The sequence below is a fragment of the Hippopotamus amphibius genome, chromosome 3 (genome assembly GCF_030028045.1).
Source record: "Hippopotamus amphibius kiboko isolate mHipAmp2 chromosome 3, mHipAmp2.hap2, whole genome shotgun sequence".
Classification (NCBI taxonomy): Eukaryota; Metazoa; Chordata; class Mammalia; order Artiodactyla; family Hippopotamidae; genus Hippopotamus; species Hippopotamus amphibius.
The window spans coordinates 22,104,720-22,130,422 of record NC_080188.1 but is presented as its reverse complement, the minus strand read 5'-3'; positions in this window follow the sequence as shown (position 1 = coordinate 22,130,422).

Here is a 25,703-nt window from a genome sequence, read left to right as displayed (position 1 = left end):
CATGTGGTTATATATTGTCCTTCACATTTTGGCATATTCTCTGAGTGTGAAGGAAAACTTTATATCAACAAGCAGCTCTTAAAATAAATCTGAGAAATATTTTTAAATTCATTGTCTACTTAATCATCAATGAAACATATTTTGTACATGTTAAAAATAATGAACATCCTTAAAAAGAATCTTAAGTTGTATCTTTGTGAAAGACAGTTTAGTGAAAATTCAAAGTGTTGATGGCTACAGAGCTATCACTACATAGAAATAAGGGAAAAGGATAGTTGAGAAAATGCCACAGCCTTATTCAATAAGAGGCATTTGGAAATGGGGTGTTTTATAAAGACTATTTTCTGGTTAATTATGTTTTTAGTGGAAAACTTTGTTTAATCCTTATCGAAAGTGTTGGAAAATGGTATTTGTCTGAGTTCTTGCAAATAAGGGTGAAATAATTATTCTTTGGTTTAGTAATCAGGATCCCCTTTGTACATTCATTATTGTTGTAGAATAGAATGAAATAGAAAATAAAATTATATTGAAAGACTGTTAATACTGGACACCTTTGGAAAATGCTTACTTTTAAAATAAACTGTTGAAAAAAGTTTGCTTTGTCGTATTCCTCATCATTTTCCCAAAAGGAAAGCAAAAATAATTTAATTTATTAACAAACTGGGTTCTTTCCACTGAAATTTTATGCTGATGTGATTGAACATAAACCAGTTATTTTAACCTGAAAGAATAGAAAAAAGACAGTATCGATTTATTTTATAACTTAGTTCGGAAGACTCCCGTAGAACACGATGACTAGCTTCTAGTTTCAAAGACATGTGAAGTATATCAGAGATTCCAGCTTGAGAGCTTATACTGTATTCTACATGTGATTCAGGCAGAATTGAACATATCTGGAAAAACGATGAGAAGGGTATAGCCCAATTCTGTGTTTGTATATGAGTCTTTAGGGGAAGAAAAAAAAATACAAAGACTGGGTGAAGTGGGTGTAATAGAATGGATTGAATCATAAAGTTGAACTTCCATGGGATTTGGTGCCCATTTAACTTAATAAAAGAAATGTGTTTGCTTTTTTATTCTTTTTTTGGGTTTTATAAATTTTTATAGTTTAATCCATTTTTGTAAATGACATAGCTTTTCATTAATTAATAAGGAAAGCACTGCCATGTGATAGGAATAAAAAAGGCGGAAATTCTTTATTAGCTGTACCAACCCCATCACTGATTGTAGAACCGTGTTCAGGTTCTTTAAACTCCTAGAAACTGTCTCCTAATCCACAATCTAGTTTGAGAGGATTACATGTAATGTATAATAATTACCTCAGACAATACCTAACAAATAGTAGATGCTAAATACTTTTTCACCATACTTTCTAAGAGGCAAGTTCATTCTGCATTGTTTCTGATATAAGAAATTACTCAAATCTTAGCCTCTGAAACAAGGAACCATGGATTTTGACTTCCTGAATATTTAGCCAGTGATGTCATTGTATATGGCAGAATTGTTGAAGCAGGAAGTGATTCATGATAAAACTGAGCACAAAAGTGTAAGATCTTACATAGTAAGAAGTTGAAAAAGTATCAATGGCATGAAATCATTTAAAATCAGACTAGACAAACTCCTAGATAGATTTCTGCTGCATCGTATAATAAAGACATTCAAAAAGTTATACCCCCGTATAAAGCCAATATGTGTCTTACAAATGGTACTATGAAATTGACTTTCATTAGATACCTTCTTTGAGTGACCATAAATTGCCTTGTTCAAAACTGCTATAACAATAAACTCTGTTTAAAACATACATGTAACATAGGAGGTGGAGAAAATATACCATATATGACATCTTTAATGAAATATTTCCAAGTTAAGAATATATTTGGTCAAAATATGGAAAATACCCAAAAGAGTACTAAAAAATTTAAGAGGAAAGAAACAAATGTTCAATCCAGCAAACACAATCACTGAAAAGACTGCAGCTCTTATGAATCTGGTAGACTTTTCTAACCAGTCTCTTATTATATAATTATTAAAATATAATTATTCTATATGTATATTTTCTTTTTTCCTTCCTTTGTTCTTTCCCTTTTGACTTTCTTACTTCTTCCTCTTCTCCTCCACTTCGTCTTCCTTTTCCTCTTTTAATTTCCTTTTCTTCTGCTAATTGGCAATTGAGAAGTTTTCAAATTAAAATATATTGTTGTACCTGTATCTTAAAATCAGAGACCACATCTGTCTCAGATCTGCATGAAATCATGTTTCCAAGTCCAAACTCATACCATTCACTGCATAACAGCACAATAAATTGAGACATGAGGTGTTGGGGAAAGGAATAGTGACTTTATTAGGAAAGCCAGCAGACTGAGAAAATGGTGGACTAATGTCCCAGAGGACTATCTCACCCAAGTTAGAATTCAGGCTTCTTTTATACTAAATGGGGAATGGGGGATGGGGGTGGGGAGTGGCTATTACAAATTTCTTGTTGCCAACCAGACCCAGGAGGGATGTGATTATCCTTTGTTCTTGCAGCTGTCTCCATAGATCTGGTCATGATGTTCCTGCAGACCTCCCACAAGACAAACATTGTTCTCTGCTCTGCAACTTTTTATCTCTATATGAATGAAAAGGGTTATACCTTTAAAGGTCAAGCCTGGGACCCAGAGCCTTGGGAATGGGCTGTCATGTATATTTCACACTATAGGCAACATTCTTTTACAAAGGTGCAGAGCCAGCACCAGTAAGTACAGGCAACAGAGTGCAAAGGTTAGAGCTAAAGGAATAGATCCAAAGCAGAGTCAAGTTTGTTACAATCACACTTGGAGAAGCTAATTTCAGCCAAATGGTAATCATAAAGGAAACCATGTCTTTCTTTCATGCCTTGAAGAACCTTCCAACCAAGTTTCTTAAAGACCTATCGCTCCCTAAATCTGCTGCTCCTGGGCCTCTTTCACGTTAAAGCTATTATACTTCTATAAAGATCTGAGAAATAAAATAAAATTCTGTAAAATCCCAGCCTCCATTGCTTTCTCTTATCCTACAACCCATTACTTGTTTCTCTGTTTCAAATTAGTCACCCCGCCTAAATTATCCCTTTTTTCCCTGATATATTTTCATACTGCATTTCTGAATCACATGTACACAAAACTAAAATCAAGAAAGCAAGGGGAAAAAAAAATCTAAGAATTGGGCTTGCAAATTCTCTCCTGTCCAAGAAGGAGTAGCAGAAAGCTAACATGGGGTACCCTGTCATGTTAGTAAATCTTGTCCTCCTCATGACTATAATAAGCATTTTTCTATTGCATGAAATATGATTTGTGGACATATTTTAGTGGACAGGCAATATTCACATAGCATAATTTCCTGAATTTGTTTCCTGCTATTGAACACTAAGGGTGTTGCCAATGTTTCGTTATTATAAATAACGATACAATCATATTTTGGTGCACATCCTTGCCAACATTTGTCATCTGTGGTCTTTTTGACAATAGCTCTTCTGACAGGTGTGAGGTGATATCTCATTGTGGTTTTGATTTGCATGGGGGGAGGGGCAAGATTGGAGTAGAGGATTAAGAGGTACAAACTACTGTGTGTAAAATAAGTAAGATCCAAGGATATATTGTATAGCAAAGGGAATATAGACAATATTTTATAATAACATTAAATGGAGTATAATCTATAAAAATATTGAATCTCTATGTTTTACACATGAAACTAATAGAATATTGTAAATCAGCTACACTTGAGAAAAGAAAAAGAAAAGAAAACTATACAATTCACAATAGCATCAAAACAATAAATACTTAGGAATAAATTTAACCAAGAAAGTGAAAGATTTATACAATGAAAACTTTGACTAAAAAAAAAGCATGGACTATTTTCACTGTATTAAAAGTAAAACACAAGAGTATTTTAATGACAATTACGATACATGGCCGCTATCTAATATCTATCTGTGGGTAAAGGAAAAGGGACAACCAAAAAAAAAGGAAGAAAAATCAGCACTTGTGTTGTGTCTTTTATGTGTCAATATGGAGCTACTTAAAATCTTTGCTCACCTATACATACTTTAACATATATCTTGCTTATCGCCATTAAAATCCATTCTCTAAACTGACTTCAAAGCAAATCATTCTAAAACAAAACTGGTCAAGCTACTTCTCTGTTGAAAACAGTCATTGGTTTCCTGATACCTATGAGATACAGTCCCAACTTAGCAAATAGAAGCATTTGTGAGGTAGCATTTGATCATCTCTCTAGTTTCATGACTTCTATGTTCCATGCCCCAAAATACTAATTTTCTTGTTATTACATGTGCCTTTACACTTTCTGCCCATTCTGTTCAGGCTGCCTTTCGAACTTGTATCTGTACAGAAAACACCCACTAATACCAAAATAGATACTACCCCTTCTCTGAGAGCTGTGCACTTCCACTTAGTACTTCTGTATCAGGCATTGTGATATTAACACTCTATGTGGTCTAGTGATTGTGGTTATTAGTTTATATATCTGTTCCATTTACTTACTTCATAAAACAGTTACGTAGCTCAATGTAGAGCATACAGTGATGTTTAAAAAATGTTTTTTGAACCACACTGAAATCTCATCAGTTCTTGCAAATATGAAGCAGAAGATTCTTTTTATGGTGCTATAAAGTCTGATTGTCCATTAAAGCAATGAAAGTTATAATTCAAGTTAATTAAAGGGCATGAAGAATGAAAGCAATTATTTCACACCAAGTGTCTTTATTCAATTGGTTTGTCATGATAAAAACATGATTTCATTTTAGTTGAAAAAAAGGTATGATTTCAGAGGAGAAAATTCATATTCTCTTGATTATTTGACATTTTCTAGTTATCTTGGTGTAGTTTAAATAGACCTTGAATGGCGTGGTTTATCCTACTTTCTTTTCCGTGCAGCAAAGAAACACTGCATAATTGGCATACCTTATTATCTAATGTTTCAAGGTAATTATTTAAGACCTGTAGCTGTCACTGTAATATTGAACTTCCTCTGTTTACCTAGAAGAAGCACAATGACATTTATCACCATGTTGCAAGGTAATGTTAGCTTGAAAGTGTCACATTTAAACTTTTAAATACGGAATGTTTAATTTACCTTAGTTTGCTTTAGAAATATTTTATACTTAATCCTTTATCTTCAACTTAGACAACTAATAGCTTTTGAAAAATTATACTAATCAATTTCATATTTCACTATATGGTAAATGCTGATAAGTACCTCTCATTTATCAAAGATATACAGCTCCACATGAATTATTTTCAAGACATAATACCTTGGGTAACAGTTGTCTTTGTTGATGCTCAAATTAGGGATAGAATGTAAACTGTATAATGAACTAGAGTAAAAATAAAAGTACAAAAATGGAGAATTCAATGAGAATAAGAAAATGATGTATCTAATATATCATATAAAATTGCCATTAATCTTTATATGGAAACAGACATTTCACATGTAAATAAAATGTGTGAACTTTATTTGAATGGCCAAAATGTACCAGTCTTTTTCTTTAATAGTTACCTAATGATTATATTGATATCTACTTCTTTGTAAGCTAATACTAAACTTTCAATGTTTATTATTTTTGAATGCAGTCTAACTCTCTGAACAGATTTTTAACCTGTCTGAAAAATGAAAGAGAAATGAGGCTGACCCAAAGAAGACAATTATAAAGAGATTGTTTGGACGCCTTACCTGATGGTGTGTTAAGTGCAATCTTAAGTCACATACAGCCAGACCACTTTTGTTAAGGCTTAGCTCCTCTCACACCTGGACCATTAATATATGTTTCTCTAATTTAACACTAGACTTCCAAAGCCAGCCCAGAATTGGATATCACTCTAGTAGGGATCTAAAAATCAAACTTTGTCACATCCTTCTTGTTTAAAAACTTTGATGATTTTCTATTGCCAAGAGAACAAAACTGAAATCCCTTACCATGGATCTAAAGGCCTTCAAATACATCTCCGGTTACCTTTCAAACCTAATCCCTATTCCATTTTACTCCCTAATCGCTAAGGCTCCTACACATTAAATTTTCTTAGTCTTTTTCAACTATAGTATATTCTTGTAAAAGTTATTAATTTAACCTTCATCTTTTTCTCCAAAGGGAAAACTCCTCTTCTTCCCTCAAGACACATCTCAGATAGTGCTCCTTTGTGAAGCATTCGGCAACTTTTCCAGGCAGATCAGTAGCACTTTCCTAAGTCCCCACACTTCTTTCATCAACTACTAGAGCACTGTCTTCTCATGCTTGAATTACTTGTTGTTTTCTCTTATCTTTAGACTGTGTGCTCCTCAAAGGCAGAGATCACACTTCTTTCTGCACTTCTAGCATCAAACTCATGGAAGACACTCAGAAAGCATTTTTTGATTAAATACATGAATGAATGAATGAATGGTTTATTTGTGTGTGTGTGTGTGTGTGTTTTCTAGGAGGAAATACAGTTCATGCAAAACACAATAATCCCACAGGAGTGTATTAACAAAGGGAACATCTACCAAGATGCCACTTTAGAACACTACAAGGCATACTGAAATAATTCTAGACAGCAATCAAGTTCTTACCAACCCTAGACTCTGCAGACAAGGAGAGGGAAAGGCTACTGGAAACAAGAAGAACAAAGAGAAATATGGAGTTAAATGCCTTGAGAGGAACAGTGACTTTCCTTTTTTTTTTTTTATTTACTTATTTATTTATTTATTTTTAACTTATTGGCTGCATTGGGTCTTCGTTGCTGTACACTGGCTTTCTGTAGTTGTGTAGACCGGGGGCTACTGTTCGTTGCCGTGCACAGGCTTCTTATTGCGGTGGCTTCTCTTGTTGTGGAGCACGGGCTCTAGGTGCACAGGCTTCAGTAGTTGTGGCATGTGGACTCAGTGGTTGTGGCTCGCGGGCTTAGCTGCTCTGCAGCATGTGGGATCTTCCCAGACCAGGGTTTGAACCCACGTCCCCTGCATTGGCAGGCAGATTCTTAACCACTACACCACCAGGGAAGCCCAGAACAATGGCTTTCAAGCAAGGGACATAGACTGTTGGAGACACCACATCAAGGAAGTTAATTATGGAGTAAATACCTTGATCTATTCTATTTCTTCCCTCGAATCTCTGTTGGTCATCCTTATTGGTAGACTTCACCTTGAAGCCTCTTGATGCAACCACATATACTAGTGCTCCAATGATGATCCACATGGAGAGGATGGGGAGTGGGTCTAAGGAGCAAAGGGAGACATCCAACATTATATGTATGTTAGCATCCATATGTTATACATAATATTATCTTGAAGGACAGCCCAATAAGTAACCATATTATCCTTCCTCCCTGCCCAGGTCATGAGTAAACTAGAAAATAAACTTTACATTTTAGTAAGAAAATTGGGAAATCAAACTATTGATACAGAAAGCTTGGCCTCTGTGAACCGGTGCCGAATGGAATCTCGAAGACAGAATTTTGGGTGAAGTAGAAAAGAACAGCTTTATTGCTTTGCCAGGCAAAGGGGGGCACAGCAGGCTCCTGCCCTCAAAAACTATGTGTCCCAACCCAGGGGAGTTTTGTGAGACATTTTATTACAAAGGCTCAAGGGTGGGGTTGCTGATAAGATTAGGGTGTATGCAGGGCCTGCACTCCTCTAAACTGGTCTCAGATAACCCTCTTGATGAGTTTCTCTGGTCCTTTTAACGGAGCCTCAGGTGGTTTCTTGGCTGTTCCTCCCTTGATTAGCACCTGTGAGAACCTGCCCTTTGGAACTCAGGGAAGGTCTCGGAGGCTGGGGGCTGCCCCCTGCAAACAGGAAAACGGGGGACCAAAAGGTTTCCGTGCCCAGGAGCCCCACGGGGTCCTGCTTGGTCTCACTATCCCTTTTCTTGCTGAGAGAAGCTAGAATGAGGAACGTGACTTTAAGTCTATGATCCTAGTTGGTTTGCTAATACTGCGTCTTCAGTCTGAAAGTCACTCATCTATTTGTGACAGTCTCAAATGGAACAGTCCTGTATGGTGCTCACACTCCTGCCCCTTCAGGCAAATTGACCCCAAGAAAAAGAAGGACAGCATTGAGCCAGAACAAGTTATTCTCCAGTGTATGAATTAGATGTAATAAGTGTTGCCATAATACACACTCTATAGTAATGTGAATTTATATGTAACGTGCACTGTGATTGACTTTTCTCCTGATTCCAGACTCCCAGTTATCAAGCGGGAATAGATAAAACTCCTGAACCTCAGAAGGAGAAAGGAGGTTATAGAGGAAGAGGTTTGAGACAAGGTAGTGAAATGGTAGCTACTCCCATCTCAGGAAGCTGGGAAGTGAGTGGTACATCCTCTGCTATCAGCATTCATTCTCCTGACTAACTCTGCCTGATTCAGAGTGCTGAAATGAGCACCAACAAACCAGAAGGTTTTTGGAATTTCTGCCTCTGTTTTAATAGTCCCTGCTAGTCTTAGGACGCAGAACGATCTTCATCAACATTTAACTTTGATCAACAACAATCTACAACGTTGTGTCAAATGTAGTCAACATTTGGATTAACTTGAAATGTGAAATCAGGTCTTCAGAAATCCAGCCTGTCCACCATAATCATTCACTAACCTCACAACAACATGACCTCACGTTTAACATAACTAAAATTTTAGACCTTGATTATAATATTATGGAGATGTAGTAAGTAAAGGAGAAAAGAGATGCACTTGGAGAAGAGCCCTCTTCGTTGACTCAAGAGCAGAAAAAACAAAAATGTTTATCTCTAATGATATACTTATCTAGATAATAATAGGGTATTATTTTTTGTTATATGAGATATTTAGAAGGATATAATCTAATTTATAAACACTGAATAGATGTATTGATATTTTAAAGTTAATTTTTGCTTGCCTGTTTTTTGATTCAATTTATGTTGAAAATGTATTATGTGTGTATTTGGGGGTTCTGGTTCCAATTCCAATGCGTGGCAGGAAGGGGTTCCCCAACATCACCAACCAAGCAATGCTCCAGACAGCAGCAGGGTGTCCTACAATTCAACTCAATTCTGTCACTGTCTACCTGGAGACGGTGTCAGATCTCACAGGCTACAAATAGGTTAGTTGTGGTCTTAAGAATTGCAATTCCGAGACACAGATTCGGGTAACCCCTAAAGAGTGTTCTGAGAATGAGAAAGAGCCAGGGGTTTATAAAGACAAAAAGCCACGAGGTTGTGAAAAGTTGCTTGGTGAGTTGTGATTGACTCTGATGCAAGTCAGAAAATATTTGTCCTTAAGGACTCACAAGTTTAGCCTAGTGGTCTGAAAAGTAGATAGACTGTCATGAGTTATTTTAGGGTAAGGGTCTTGTAAGGATCCTGAGTTAATGACAGGAGTTCTGGGTCAAAAGATCAGATTCCATCCCGGCTGATATGCATAAATCATACTTCCTTAATGGCCTCCTGGCTCCATTTTAGAGAGCTCTCTGAGCAATATCAACTCCATTTTGATTTTCCTTTCACAATGCTCAGAAGATGACTTTTTCCTGCAAACACCTTTCGATCAGTCTGTTTAGTTAAAACACCAAGCAAAGTCTCTTTCCAGAAATGGAAAAACATGAGACAATTTCATTCCAACACTGTCATGCCCTGTAACAGGCAGCCAGATCTGACTGTCTGCTGATCGTTTCCTTTATAACTAATGCTGCTTTTCTTATGTGTGGTTTGAGTTCTCTGTGCCTGCCTATTGGTGCACATTCTTGCAGAATTCGATATTGTCTGTTTAAAGAGTTGCTTGAGGTAGATGGAGCAAAGAGATGCAGAAGGTGCCATGGGGAAGTGTATGTCTTTCCTTCACTTTCACTGCGGGAGAGACTGTGCTGACCATGGACCTGAACTTGGCACAGCACAACCAAATCTGGACTCCCAATGGCCCTCCCATGCTTTATTGAGAGAAAATGCATTACCCAGATATTGAGAATGATACTATGTTTCATCTAATGTTTATGGGAGTGCCAAAGAATAAAACCAGATATCTGCAGATCAAGTGATGTTTCCCTACAGAAAAGATTGTTCTGACACTCACTCAGGGTATCAGCATACAGTGGTATATGCATTGTAAACTTTACATCATTTCTATGATTCTGAACACTCAGTGAGGTGAAGTTAATAGTTCATGCTTGGACTTTGTGTTTCTGGGTAGAATTACAATCCATCTCTCCTAGGCTTCTGATTAGTCACCAAAGAGGGAGAGCTGCGTCCCTTTCTTAGGGTTATAATGGTAGTGACAAGAGCAGTCATCCGTGTGCCCAGAGAGTGGTGATACCACAACAGCCACCATGGGCAGAGCCAGCATCGTGGCAGTATGTCTGGGGGCTGAAGCAGAATAATGTGGAGACTTATTTCTGGGCACCCATGTGACAACTATCTGTGGAACTCTTCGAAATAGCTAGAGGACGTGTTGAGAGATGCTAATTTCTGTCATTCAAGCACACAGGGATGATGCCTTGGAAACTTGGATATTTAGAGTTACTTGTGATGATGTGGGATAGTCATAAGTTGGTCAAGCCAGAGAACATTTCGGTTACATAAGCCTCATTTATTATGCAACACAAGCTATGTGATTTTTTTTTCATTTTTATAACTCAATATAGAGAGATGAAAATTCTATTTTACAATGCCCCCCCCCCCCACCCGCCAAGGGGGTCTCTCAGTTTTCAAAGAGGTTTTTGAAACTGCTGTTTAACAAGAATATCTTTTTTCTCAAATAAGTTACTTTGTTCCCTAAATAAGTTAGTTTAATATGTATATAGCCAATTCTTGTTTTACAAACAGAAGCTCAGCTGATGGGTGAGTCAGTCAATATAATAAAAGTAATCAATTCAAGACACAAAATAAAAGAAAGGTTCAGTCTATTCAGTCAGAAAGTACACTGATGTTTCTTCTTAAAAGTCCATGGAGAATAAGGCAGCTGGATTATATCAACCAGGGTACTGCTGATTTTGCAAACAAGAAAATAAGATACCTTGATTCCATGTATTGTGTTATTTCACTGGATGGTGCTGTCATCCAAAGATCACAAAGCTCTTTATGGAATGGGGGGTGAGGGTGGAGCAGGGAGGAGGAATCAGAAGAAAAATGTAATAAATTGATAATGTATTTGTTAGAAAGTCTTTGTGATAGAAGGGAAGGTTAAATAAAACCATGGCACTTGCTATAGGGGACACCAAGTCACCAAGATGTCCTGGACTCTATTGTCATGTATCTTTTCCTCTTAGCATTCTCTCAAAGTAAGATTTTTTTTTTCCAATACTCAAAAAAAAAAAAAAAAAAATCAAGGTGGCATGAATATCCACAATACTCGTAAGCTCAAATATGCACCATCTCTTTCTTGTATCTGCTCAGAGATGCAGCCTGAGTCAAATTCACCATTAAAAAAGGAATCAAAGCTGCATAGGATTTGAAGCCATGTTCTCCTTTACCCTGGAGAAAATACATTCATATTTTCAGTAGTGTTAGACAGAAATAACAAGCCCCAAATGGCAACGTTTTCCCCCACGACAGCAAACCAAGACTTCATTTCATGTTCAACCCCCTCTAGAAACGTGACCTTTTAAAACAGCCAATCTGAAGTTTTCCGATTGACTCCAGTGAGGCAACCTGCACAACAAAGACTGTATTGTTCCCTTTTCCCAAAAGAAGAGAGCCTGGCCTGAATTAATTCTTTCTTTTTTGTTGTTTATAACTCCCTTGCTCCAGCCCCCTTCCTGTAAGAACCTTCCATTTTGCACAACTCCTTAGCACCCTTCCAGTTGCTAGATGGGCTGCTGTCTGAACCAGGAATCACTGAATAAAGGCAACTAGATCTTCAGATTTACTGGGCTGAATTTTTTTAACAGTAGAAAACATTGTTCAACATATTGCTTAAATATAGATAGAGGAAGGTTTTTAATGACATCAAGCACCTCAAAAATGTTCATTAATATACGAAGTTAGAAATAAATAAAAGAATAATGGTGAGGGAAGGAAGGAAGGAAGAGAGGGAGAGGGGGAGGTTGGGGGAGCGAAGGAAAAGAAGCGGAAGAAGGAGGAAAACAGAGAACAGGGGAGGACGGGAGTTGTAAAATCAAGCCTGACTGGAGCTCTGTTCCCAAGGCTGCAGTTACCTCATCTGTACTGGGAAGCCAGATGGTCCCGTGGTTCATATCACCTCAAAACAGCACAAATTTGTTTAAAGGTGAGATTCCAGCTGCTACCTCTGCACACTGACTTAGTTCTACACGGTGCGGAGCTGCACAGCCATTATCATCACCTCATAAATTCCCCCCATCCCCCCTCTAACTGTGTCCTCTGGGATCCCAGCTCCTTTAGAAACGCATGCCCCCCACAGCTTTAGGTCTTCACAGATACTCCAACCACTTTCCAGTCCCCAAAGAAACCTTTTCCTTCCCTAAGACCCCACTTCGTTCAAACTCTCAGCTAAGCAGGCCACTTTCTCTCGCTCCTTGCATGGCATAGATTTGGGAGGCACTGTCAGAGTGCTCAATTCTCAATTTCACTTCAGAGCTACATTTCTGACAGAATGAATAAAGAAGATGTGGTGCATATATACAACGGAATACTACTCAGCCGTAAGAAGAAGGAAATATTGCCATTTACAGCAACGTGGATGGACCTAGAGATTATCATACTAAGTGAAGCAAGTCAGACAGAGAAAGACAAATATTGTATATCACTCATATGTAGAATCTAATTTTTTTAAAATGATACAAAAGAACTTATTTGCAAAACAGAAACAGACACAGATTTCAAAAACAAACTTGTGGTTACCAAAGGGAAAATGTGGGGGGAAGGGGGGTGGTAGATAAATTGGGAACTTGGGATTGGCATTCACACACTACTGTATATAAAATAGATAACCAGCAAAGGGAACTTTACTCAGTATTCTGTAATAACCAATATGGGAAAAGAATCTAAAAAATAATGAGTATATGTGTACATATAAATGAATCACGATGCTGTGCATCTGAAACTAACACAATAGTGTAAATCAACTAGACTCCAATAAAATTTTTAAGAAAACCACAACATATCCATCCTCAGGCAAAATTCCATCTTGAAGTTTAGATCACTGGCCTCCTTACAGCAAATCCCTTCCATCTGCTACCTTCATCTCTCCCCTCCAACATTGCTTCACCAGTTATCAATGTTTCTTCTCCCACTGGCTCTTGTCTCCTACACTACAAATAGGCTCAATACTCCCCATGCTTGGAAAATTCTCCCTTGACCTTATTACCCCAGTAGCTCTTCTCATTCTCATTTTCTCAACCAAACGTTTCTTAAACAAGTTGAGTACAGTGTCTCTACTTGTGTTTACTCCTTAATCTTCTACAGCCTGATGTCTGCCTCGCACCATGTTCGTAGAGTCTCCACGCACCTGCCAGTCACCAAATGCAAACCCCCCTATAGTGCTCATGCTACTTAGCTTTTCTGTAGTGTTGGACACTCTTAGCTCTGATGCTCTCCACTTCTTGGCTTCTGTCATATCTGCTTTCATGCTTTTTCCTCTCTCTCATCACTCTGTCTCAGCCTCTGTTGCTTGACACTAGGTCTTTAGTGTTTTCCAGGCTTAATGATGTATCTCTTCTCCTTTCACCATGCTCAGTCTCTCCAGTCAGGCATATCCACTCTTAAACATTTAAATTTTATCTGTAATTATACCAGAGACGTTTTCTTAAATGTGGAAATCTACCTACTACATTCATTTATGATGAGGACTAAATATAAATAGACATATAAAATGTTTGATACCATGCTTGGCGTATAGGAAGGACTCAAAAACTGTGGTCGTTATTTCATCTCAGAGAATTTTCAACTCTCCATGTCGGCTTATTTGATAGTCACCAACTATGACTCCATCACAGAACTCCTTGATGAATATTACCTTAAATATATGACCATGCACTACACCATACATCTAATGAAGACATATAAGACTTATTCAAAATTAAACTTTCATTCCCTTTCTCACCCTCTTACTTCCTCTTCCCCCTACCCCCCTGAAAAGGTCCATTGCTCTAGTTTGCATTTTCCTAATTTTAGTTGAAGGCAACTTGTCTCCCAAATCTGAAACATAAGTCATTTGAATTCCTTTCTCTTCTGGATCACACCAGCTCTGCACTGACCCCGCTTTCCCCACACCCAGCCACTCACCACGTGTGGTGGAGTCAGCATCCAGCACCCACTCTCCTCTTTAACTGACCCTATCTAGCTCAGGTGTCTTCATCCATTCCTGAACTGCAACGACAGCCTTCTATTGGCCTCTTAGTCTTCACCTCACAAGTCCAGAGTCTACACTGCCAAAAAAAGACAAAAACAAAAACATTTAGGCAAAATACAGCATGTCTTTGCCACTACAGGAAATAAATCCTGTATCAGCCTCCAAGCACCCTCAGTAAGATGCTTAGCACAGCATACAGGGCTTTTCAATTTCTTGTCCCCTGACTCTCTTACAGACTCACCTTCTGCCAATCACTCTCTCTTCTGAACTCAGATGCAGCAACACCAATCTCCTATTTCAGAAACATGCTATCCCGCCTCATGTTCTTCTGAACACCCTTCTCCTTCCCCTGAATCATGCTTACACTTCTTATCCACCTGAAAACCATCTCTCCATCTTTTGAATTCCAAAGTATTAGTTCTCCCTCCTATGGAGTCTAATTTCCATCATCCCAGAAAAATTAACTGTTAAGAGTCAAATCAAACAACATGAAAGGGTAAAATTCAAATCTGGGCTTGGCCTGTTTGTAACTATATGATCTTGAGTAAGTCCCTTGGCTTCTCTTTGCCTCATTTTCCCCACCTGTAAAATGGGAACCGTAGTTATGTGGCTTAGCAGTCATGAATAGCTGAAAAATGATAAAAGCTCCATAAACTTTAATTTTATGTACATGTGTGGAATTATGTAGGTCTTATTAGGCAGTAAATTATCATTTTAGTTGTACTAGGCTGTCTTCACTACTGAATTACGAGATCTTTTAGGAAAGATTTGACACTAGGATAAATCTCTGTATCTCCAAAACTTAATGCTCCGCTTGGCATTTAGTAGCTCTTCAATAAATATTTGTTGAACAAATGTATAAAATGATGAATATTTGCTATAGTTATAGAGATATTAGTGAGTGGGAAATAATTAGAACTCAGCAGCTCCCTCACAACAGAGAATCCTTTATTAAAGGCCTTTGGCTGATCTCCAGTTACAATAACAGCACATTTGTAAGTCAATATTCTTTACTCTTGGATGCCACAAAGTAACTTTCTGAAGGTCACGGAGTGGGAATTAATGTAGACAAGAATATTTATAAGTCTGTGATCTAATATTCAAAGATAAAGAAGTTTCCAGTTTTGTACCTCCTGGCTCTTCTCACATCAGAACACCAGTCTCCATCTGCACATAGCAGGCTTGTCTTCAGCCCAGATTACACTATCTCCCATTTCTAGTTCTAGTGCATTTTGATTAGACACATTAGCCAGTACTTTTCTCTTTCTTGGTGATCTGGGCACTATTGTCTTCCAATTCCCCGCTTCTGTTGCCAGTCTAAGATGAATTAGTGCTGAATATATTCCAGTTTCAAGCTTTTACAGATTATTATTCTCAGTGGCTTCTAATATGCACCTGCATTAATGTTTTGCTTTTAAGATTACAGAGCTACTGGCTACCCCCTTAGATGAATAAGAAAAAAAGAAATAATAAGAACTAATAAAAATTAGGAACCCATTATGTGCCAGTCACTGTTCTGGGCAATTTATACATGTGGCCTTGTTTAGTTCTCAAAAAACAGGTAATTACTTTACCCCTCGTTTACATATGACGCCACTGATGATGCCCCTAGAGATGAAGTAGCTTGTCACAGAAGTAGTAATTAATAAGATAAATTAATTAATTAATAAAGGTGATCATTTTACCTCTCACAGATATTTTGCTTTTGTTAACCTTTAAGTCTAACCATGTACCCAAGGAGGTGTTAAGTTATTATGCATAATTGTAACATACAGCCTTCAAACTAGGGTAGAGTTGGGTGATTGGTGAAATTGAACTAATCACTAAACATAAAGATAATAAAAATATTTTCTTGTTTTAGTAGAGAGCCCAGTAAAGAATCTAACAGAGCTATGTTCAAACAGTGAGCCCATGAAGTTCTTGTTTTTACATATTTTTATGAAAATACTTGGAGTACACATAAAGGTTTTTTTCAAAGTATATTTTAACGAAGAAGTTATTTGTATCCTTGAGTCTTTTTGCTAAATCCTTCTTCTTATCAGCCCCTCAGCAGCCCCTACTCCACCTAGCTCCTCACTTTGACAGTGAGGTGAAAACAAAGAATTGATCCATGCTATGCTAACTTTAAAGAAGAAATGTTTGCCCTTAAACCCAATGACTATCAAGTTCAGAGCTGGCTCCTTGGTAGAATAATTAGAGAGCTGCGTTTATTTACATTGTCTATGTGCCTCTAAAATTGAGTAGAATCAAGCTAATGTAATGAGAAACTGCAAATAATACACATTTTTTTAATGTGGACTGATAAGAGTGGATCATAATAATATCGCTGTATCCTATAATAATGAACACATAGCCTTTTAGCTCTTGGATTATTGCCTAACGTGTGAGACATGTACCAGACACTAAGGACCATTGATTAGACAGAAATGAAATGTGTCATTTTGCTAAGGATTATGAAAATCATCTCTCATTTCTTATAGAGCCCACTGGGTAGATTCTAGAATGTAAATGACCTATGATTACTTACATATGATTGAATCTTTCATATTTCCAGGGAAGAATACAAGTCTGGAGCTGATATCATCTGTGGAAATATTTTTGGGACTCATTCTGCTGTGTTTCCTCTAAAACAAAAGTAGTATAAGTAAATCTTGCTGTTCTAGGAAACAGAATGTTCTATCCAATTCAAGTGAAGCTACTAATGCAGGAAAAAGTGTCTCCACTGATGATAAGAGCAACACCAAAATGGCATTCGTCCTTGCACAGCCCTCAGAACTGAGTTGATTTTATTACCCACAACCAAGTCAGGAACTAAATTTTTGTATATATTTAGTAATGTTTTACCATGACATCCTTATATGCTAAATTTAATTATGCAAAAACTAAATGTTATTTTTGCATAATTCTTCAATCTTTAAGTTAGGGTATAGAAAACCAACCAAAATAAATGGAATTGGACAGCTGGAGGAATGAGAGAGAGAAATCTTTTCTTCACAACTTCCCTGCTTTGGCACCACATTTCCTGAAGTATAGATATCCCTCCAGGATTAAAGTTCCTTCCAAGAAAGAAAAAAGGGAGCGAGGGAGGAAGAAAAGAAGGTACAGAAAACTTAACCCAGTGATTTCCAACCAAAGAGGTTCCAATTAACAGTGAGGTACTCAAGTTGCCATTTTTTTTTTTAGCTCTTTATTGGAATATAATTGCTTTACACTCTTGTACCAGTTTTTGAGGTACACCAAAGTCAATCAGCTGTATTTATACACATATCTCCATATTCGCTCCCTCCCGCGACTCCCCCCCACCCTCCCGGTCCCGGCCCTCTAAGGCATTACCCATCATCGAGTTGATCTCCCTTTGTTATACAGCAACTTCCCACTGGCTATCTATTTTACAGTTGGTACTATACATATGTGTATGCTACTCTCTCACTTTGTCCCAGCTTCCCCTTCGCCCCTCGCCCCCCCAACTTCACGTCCTCCAGTCCATTCTCTGCATCTGCATCCTTATTCTTGTCTTGTCACTGGGTTCATCAGTACCATTTCTTTTTCTTTTAGATTCCCTATATGTGAGTTAGCATACAATATTTGTTTTTCTCTTTCTGGCTTACTTCACTCCGTATGACAGACTCTAGGTCTATCCACCTCATTACATATAGCTCCATCTCATTCCTTTTTATAGCTGAGTAATATTCCATTGTATATATATATGCCACATCTTCTTTATCCATTCATCTGTTGATGGACATTTAGGTTGCTTCCATGTCCTGGCTATTGTAAATAATGCTGCAATGAACATTACGGTACAAATCGCCATTTTTAAAAAACACTGAAGCTAGTCTTAGATTAAACCCCACTGGTTAATCAAAATAGCAAGTTTTGTTTTAGTTTATTTTTGTTTTGCCTTGGCTAGAAAGATGACAACTCAGTGTGGTACTACTAGTTATTTTAGGATTTTCAAAAATCTAATTAATGATTTTATGCAAAAATTCACTTCTGTATAGCATTCTTAAATACTGTGCTTACTCTTAATGCCTTTTCTTGGGGAAAAGGACTTCCTTTTCTTTTTTAACACAATGTTTATAGTGCTACACATATCTGAGAAAATACTTACTGAATTTTAAAACCTACTAGGCTATCTGAAAATACTAATTTACAAAAAGACACCAAGTGAAAAAGCCTGGGTCTTGATGGGGAGAGATATAGGTCCAGGTGTGAGCCCATCACCTGCCTCGATGACCTCAGCCCGTCCTTCCATCTGTTGGGACCCCGGTTTCTCATCTGTAAAGCGAGCATACAGAGTCCTTCTCTGACCACTCTGTTTCCACCCCCAATTCACCATCTGTACCAACAGTCTGCTCCTCCCCTGGATAGCACTTGTCACGTTTATAATTTTCCCAACTTGTGATTACTTCCTGGAGCAGATGAATACTCCTACTCAGAGCTGAACTCAACATCCCCGTACACACCCAGACCTCATAGTTAAGTTCAAAGATTCTTTGTGGTTTTGAAAAGAGTACTTTGTGGCCTGTAATGAGGCCTGGGCTTGAAATCCTTCTCTGCTGCTTATAAACTGTGGGGCTGTGGAAGAAGAACTGAACTAACGTTTTAAACCTAATTCCTCATCTGTGGATATCAGATGACAACACCTACTTACCTACTTTATAGAATTGCTCTGAGTCTTAAAGAAGATAGCTCCAACAAAGTGTATAGCACATAAGAAATTCACTAACTGCACTTGAACTTGTACATTGTAATTCATCTTTAGCAGAATTCATCATTAGGAAAATACAGCTTGTCATGTTCTTTAAGGTCAATGTGAAAAATGGAAAAGATGGTTACTGCTTTTGTAAGGAAAACTACAGAAGTTATCAGTAATGACCATTATCCAAAATATTAAAAATATTTACAAAATCACCTGAATGGTAGAGAAATTAATCAGCATGACTTCATGTTAAGAGAGGATAAAATTCTTGCCAAAGATTAAAACGATACCTACAAGAAAAATATTATTTTTAAAACAAGGCTGAAACAATAAAACTGCATAATAGTTCATTGCTGAAAGTCAAATTCTGGCTATTAATGTGGCCCAGAGTAACTGCAACTAAGAATTCAGAAGTAAACTAGTATCTATTTCTGCAATCCAGCACTAATAACTCCTAATAACAATAGTGGCATTTGCAGACATAGCAGCCAACAGGCATTGATGGCTTCCTATGCCAGAACTGTGTGGCCATGTATTATGTCTCACTGAATTTCCTCTATAATTCTATAAAATTCAGTTCTGCTAATACTCACATTTTATAGATGAGGAAACTGAGGCTTAGAAAATTTGAGTAACTTGTTCAAACCCCAGTTACTAAACTTGAGAGCTGGAATAAGACCTTAAGATTCCAAAAATTATCACTAAGAAAAGAGAAAACAATGCTTGAAGGACAACAATTGAAGACAACGCTTCTGGATACAAGCCTATGGCTGCATCCTGCTTCATTTTCCCTGCCAGTCTGAGAAGCCATTTACCGCAGCTACTCACTTGCTAAATATTCAAGCACTAATTACAAAGGTAACAAATACCCAACCAAATAAAACTGCTGTTAGTCAGTGTCCTACTGCTAAGACACATATGGACAAGCGGTATGTGTTGGGGAAATTTTATTCAGGTAAACAAGAAACCAGGTATCAAACTAGCAGGAAGACTTGATTTAAGGAGCAGAGCCTGTGTTGGTCCAGGCTAGCTCCACTTCCACCATAGGCAGCAACTAAGCTGCCTTTACCGATCTCAATCTCCCCATTGGGATATTAATTTATTATCATAGTCACATAATTAAATGACTAACATGCTTTCTCATTTCTTCCTTGGGTCTCTTTTAAAATCATCATTAGGTAATGAAATTATTTGGAGCTATTGTTTCTTCATTCTTTTTTTCAATGAAGTATTTCACCCAACTTTTAGATTTGCTGTCAATGCTTTCATTTTACATAGCTTTCATTATACTCATTCTATATTTTGATAAGCTCTTTGGGTTAAAATTCAATCTAGAAAATGAAAATCTGAATTAAACTTTTAACATTTAACCGATAATTTTATTTTCATGTGTCAAGCATTGTCTAAAATGTTCAAGTCAGTACGCTCAACTTATTGTCTGAATACATGCAAAATATAACTGAACATTTCCTTTGGTAGATGATTCAGGATTTTACAGGATTCTGAGATAGTTGCTATAAATAAACAAACCAGAAGAGATATTACTTGACTTCTCTGTTTGTTTCATCATTACAGAATCAAAGTGATGAAATGATCTCACCAAGGTAACGTACCTAGTTAAAGATTAGCAGGGCTAGACATAGGTCTGATGTGGATTCCTCAATAGCCTTGCTATTCATCGTATAGTGTCCTCACACTATTAGCAGCACCGGAGAGCTTGCTAGGAATGCAGAATCTCAGGCTCCACCAGATATACTGAATCAAGATCCACATTTTACAAAACATTTAGGTGACATGCATCACATGACAGTTTGAGGAGCTCTGCTTTCCAGCACACAGTCAATTTTTCTAATTGTTTACCTGCAAAATATTGTGGCCCTTGGTAGATGAATTAGTCTAGAACTTAAAAGAAATTTAGAAAAACTGAGGTCTGGAAACTTTTTAAAACTTACGTTGAGTAATTTCAAATGCATATTTTTATTATTAAGCACTTTTTTAAAGAAATAACTCAGGATTACATTTGTAATTACAAATACAAATTGTTATATGTACGTGTGTGTTTATATATATACTAAAAAAGTTATATATCTCGGATTTTTATTGCGATTCACATTTCTTTATCCCTAGACATCCTGCACAGGAGAGCAGTACATCTGCATAGCCCATCAACCCAACTTTTACACAGCAGACCAACACCTATTAGAAGCACACTATCGCCACCTGCTGACACTGCCATAGAAAAGCTTTTAACACTTTTATCATGATAATTTCATTATCATTTTACTGTCTAGCATTCGCATTTTTTTAATCTCTGATTTCTCTCCAACTCTATGACCACTCCAGTCAGAATATTTTCTCTATGAAGCCCTAATAGAGTAGCTAAACTTTAGCTTACTACGATCATACGAAAAGATTTTAAGTCCAACTTCAGCATGTACAGAGACCAATTTCCTTACTGTCCGCTTTGCATAGACTTATGATTACCAGGACAAGTGCCCAAATTTATGATTCAAAAAGTAAAATCAATGTACCAGGTGCAGACCTGTGACCAGCACAGAAAGCCTCAGACCTGTGTTAAGTGAATAGGTATTTAAGAACCATTAGTTATGAGAAATTCCTTTCTTCATCCTCCCTTGTTCCTTGTCTGTATATGTTTCTATAAAAGAGGTGCTTTCTTTCCCTTATATTTAGTCTAAAATAAGTTAATATCACCATACTTGAATATCTTTCTATCTTGAAAAGGCAAATCTTTTTTAACTTCTCTTTCTCGTCTCAGCTTTGATTAATTTAAACCCAGAAAAACCTCTGTTCTCCTCCCCACATTATAAAAAACCTAACCAACTATTTAGACAGTTCTAGAACAATTTTAAAACTAGCTTCAAATGATTAATCAGAATTAATATAATCAGTGGAAAGAACCTTGAGAATCTCAAAATTTTCTCTAAGAAGCCTCCGAAATTTCACTGGTTAGTGAAGATAAATTTTATCACAGTTGTTTTGTTGTTTTTGATGAAGATGATTGATTGTGGCATCTTTAAAAGAGATCCCATTAAGGGAACATAATTGCCTACCCCAAATATTTCACCTCTCAATAGTATGTGATACCCTATTAAAAAGGAATACAAAATATCCTTTATGTCAGAATTACATTGAAGAAAATCCCTGCATTTCACTTTTAAACATCTTAAGCCTCTATGGAGAGAGAATGTTACTTCATTATTAGTAAAATTCAAGGGGATGAATTTAAAGGAGAAAAAGGTAATTCCTGAAGTTGTATGTACCTTCAAATCTTAAGTGCCAATTCAGTGTGTTAAGAAATGATTAAACATAAAACTCTCAAAAGGAATGAGACCAAAAGGAAATTGACTTTTAGGAGCTTCTCAGGTAAGAATTTATATGAAATTACTTCCATTTTCCTCTGTATATTGAGTTTGGTTACAACAATAATAATTTTTAAAATGTATACAGGCTGCTTTTGAGTTGTTTTGAGAAAACCAGTTCAGAGGGTTTTGCATTGTCGAAGAAAATTTGCATCGGGCAGAGTTAAACAAACAAGGAAGATTTTACCCAAAACTATTGCAATAGAGGAGAGAGATTGAACTCAACTCTACTGGAACACAAGGTTGGAGGGGTTTTAAGTGAGAGTGAGCTCCTGGCAAAGTAGTGGAGGACTTCAGGGTGGAGGTTGGTCAATGAGATCGATCAGGTCACCTGGATTTACTAATCGGTGCTTATCTAAGTTAGACTCCTACCCTCCCACAGAGACTGAACTACCTGGGTCCTATCTTTCTTGATAATTACATTCAAAAGAATGGCTCTCAGGTATCAGAGAAAGACATTCCTGGGTTGTAAAACTGGCAAGAGGCTGAGAAATTTACATGTTAAGGGGCAAAGAAAATCTATAATTGCAAGTTTTCTAAAGTAAATGTTCTAAGAAAAGGGAGGTCAGGGGCTTACAGTAAGGAAGAAATCTGCCTAAAGTTTTATCAAGGCTGAGGGGATTAAAGCCATCTAGGTAAGTATCCAATTGTATCAGAAATGTGTTAATGAGCTTTAAAAAATAACTGTTTTCTGCATTCACAAGATGTAAGCATGAAGTAAATATCTTAGATTTTCTTTACTGATTCATAAATTGGCTCGGAAAGTAATTTGCAAAGAGAAATTCTTAACCTATAACAAATTATTAAAATAATTGAATAGTCTAGCAATAAGAAAGCTCTGAGAGCCATACTCATTAACATATTAGCTTTTTCAAGCTCGTTTAAAAAGTCTGTTCACATAGTGCTATAGGTAACTCTTATCCTTTGTCATTGGATAATTCTCGTTTTTTTTCTCAAATTGCAGCAACTTCGTTTTCTTCCTTTATTTAAAAAAATCGTCCTTGAAATTGTGTTAGTTAGCTATTACCTTAAAATCATTGCCATGAAATCATTGCAAACAATGCCACTTTTGTGACATACAACAATAAATATTGATTTCTCAAGCTTTTACAGGTTCAGCTACTCTATGTAGCACTGGCTGGGGTAAGTTAAAGTCTGTCCACATTCTTTTCCCAAGATTAGCATGCAAGCCCAGGCATATCCTTCTCCGGAGGATGGCAGAAGCACAGAGCAAGCAGAAACATGCAAGTTCTCTTAAAGACTAGGCATGCCATTACCTCTGCCTAACACTGGCCACAGAAAGTCACATGGATGAGGCCAGCATCGGAGTGGAAAAGCACTGCCAAGTTACAAGGCAAAGGGCGCAGACACAGGGACCAGTGAAGAATTAGGGATATTAATGCAATCTATTGGTTTGGCCAAAAAGTTCGTTCAGGTTTTCCCATAACATCTTACAGAAAAATCTGAACGAACTTTTTTTTTAAAGAATATTCCAAATATTGTAATTTTCTTGAGAACCTTTCCTTTCATTTTTTATTTTTTATTTTTATTTTCTTTGGTGTATTTGTGATTGAATTTTTTTCTTTTTCTTACCGTTCTTTATTTTTTTTATTGGAGTATAACCCCTTTACAATGTTATGTTAGTTTCTGCTGTAGAACAAAGTGAATCAGCTACATGTGTACATATATCCCGTCCCTCTCGAGCGTCCCTCCCACCTCACCCCCCATCCCACCATCTACGTCATCACAAAGCACCAAGCTGAGCTCCCTATGCCATATAGCAGCTTCCTACTAGCTATTCATTTTACACATAGGGTTGGAAGGGGAGGGTGGGACGAATTGAGAGAGTAGCACTGACATATATACACTAGTGAATGAACTTTTTGGCCAACCCAATACATATCAATGACAGATGTCATTATTAAATGGTTACTGAAAACTTGCTATATTCACAGAATAATGTTGAAGATTTCTTTTTTTCTCTCAACAAAATTGGATAAGGTCAAAGACTAAAGGAAATATTTACAACTAGCAGTAAAAAAACAAAACCCTATTTAATTGAGTGGAAATGGAGATAAAGCCTTTCTGGAAGAGGAAACATTGTAAACAGAATGCCAGTGGGGAAACACAGCGCTTATTTAGAAAGGTTCCATTTGAAAGGAACAATGAGTATAAGACAAGGAATCACTTGAAATGTTGTTGAAAGAAAATGTTGATTCAGTGTCCTTCACTAGAGCATCACCCCGTCCCACTCCTCAAACATGAATAGCTATTGGAAGTTGTCTTTCTTTCTTTCTCCGTACTCTCTTTGACCCAATTTCAGCACCTAAATTTAAGCAAATAACTCACAAAGCTGAACTTCCAGTCATCACCATTCTCCTTATATTCAGAATATTTCCAACTGGTTTCTAGATATCTGTAACTGAATATCCTAGAAACATTTCAAAGATGACGTTTATAACTGAGTTTCCCCCACTCCAACACCTTTTGCCTTTTGTATGCCTCATGTCACTAATCAGCACTAGTAGATCCCCTTAGCTAAAAACCTAGGTGACTTCCTAACTTCATCCCTCTTCCTAATTTGGCCATGACTAACCATTCAAGTCACATCAACTCTGTCCCATAAGCATGCCGTAAGTCTACCTGCTTCTTTACATTTTCACACTGATGCATCTTACCTGCAAACTTATTCTCCAAACTTGCCTCACATCTACAATCCTTTCAATGCCAGAAAGACCTATCAAAACTGAATTATTTGATTGGAAAGATTCCTCTGCTCAAAAAAATGCAAAGGCATAGTCCTAGAGTCAGCATTCTCTTATTTGATCATTTACCTATTCCTCAAGTAGAGCCGAGGCTCTATTTGGCATCAGGCCCTCTCCAGGCAGTAGAGATACAGCAGTGAACAACATAAGCAAGACCTCTGCTCTCGTGGAACTGACGTTCTAGTAGGGCAAAAATAATAACACAAGTAGAGAAAAAGTATGTAACGATCTATTTTAAGAGAATGACAAGCACTATGAAGAATATAATGAAGGATAGTGGGTATTGGACAAAGAGTAACCAGGTGTGAAGTGTCTATGTTGGAGTCCAGTTAGGAAAATCCTGATGCTAAGAGATGATGGTGACTTAGATTTAAGCTGGGAGCAGTGAAGAGGTGACGAAAGATATGTTGAGATCCAAGGTGCATTTTGAAGTTTTGAGGTAGAACTGACAGGTTTGAATTATGGCTTGGGTGTGAGAGATGAAGGAAAGAAGAATTAAGGATGGTTTCTGTGTGTTTGGACAGAACAACTGGGTGAACGGTGGTGCCATTGGCTGAGATGGGGAATCCTGGGGAAACAGTAGTTGACAATGGCGGAGTCATGATTTCTA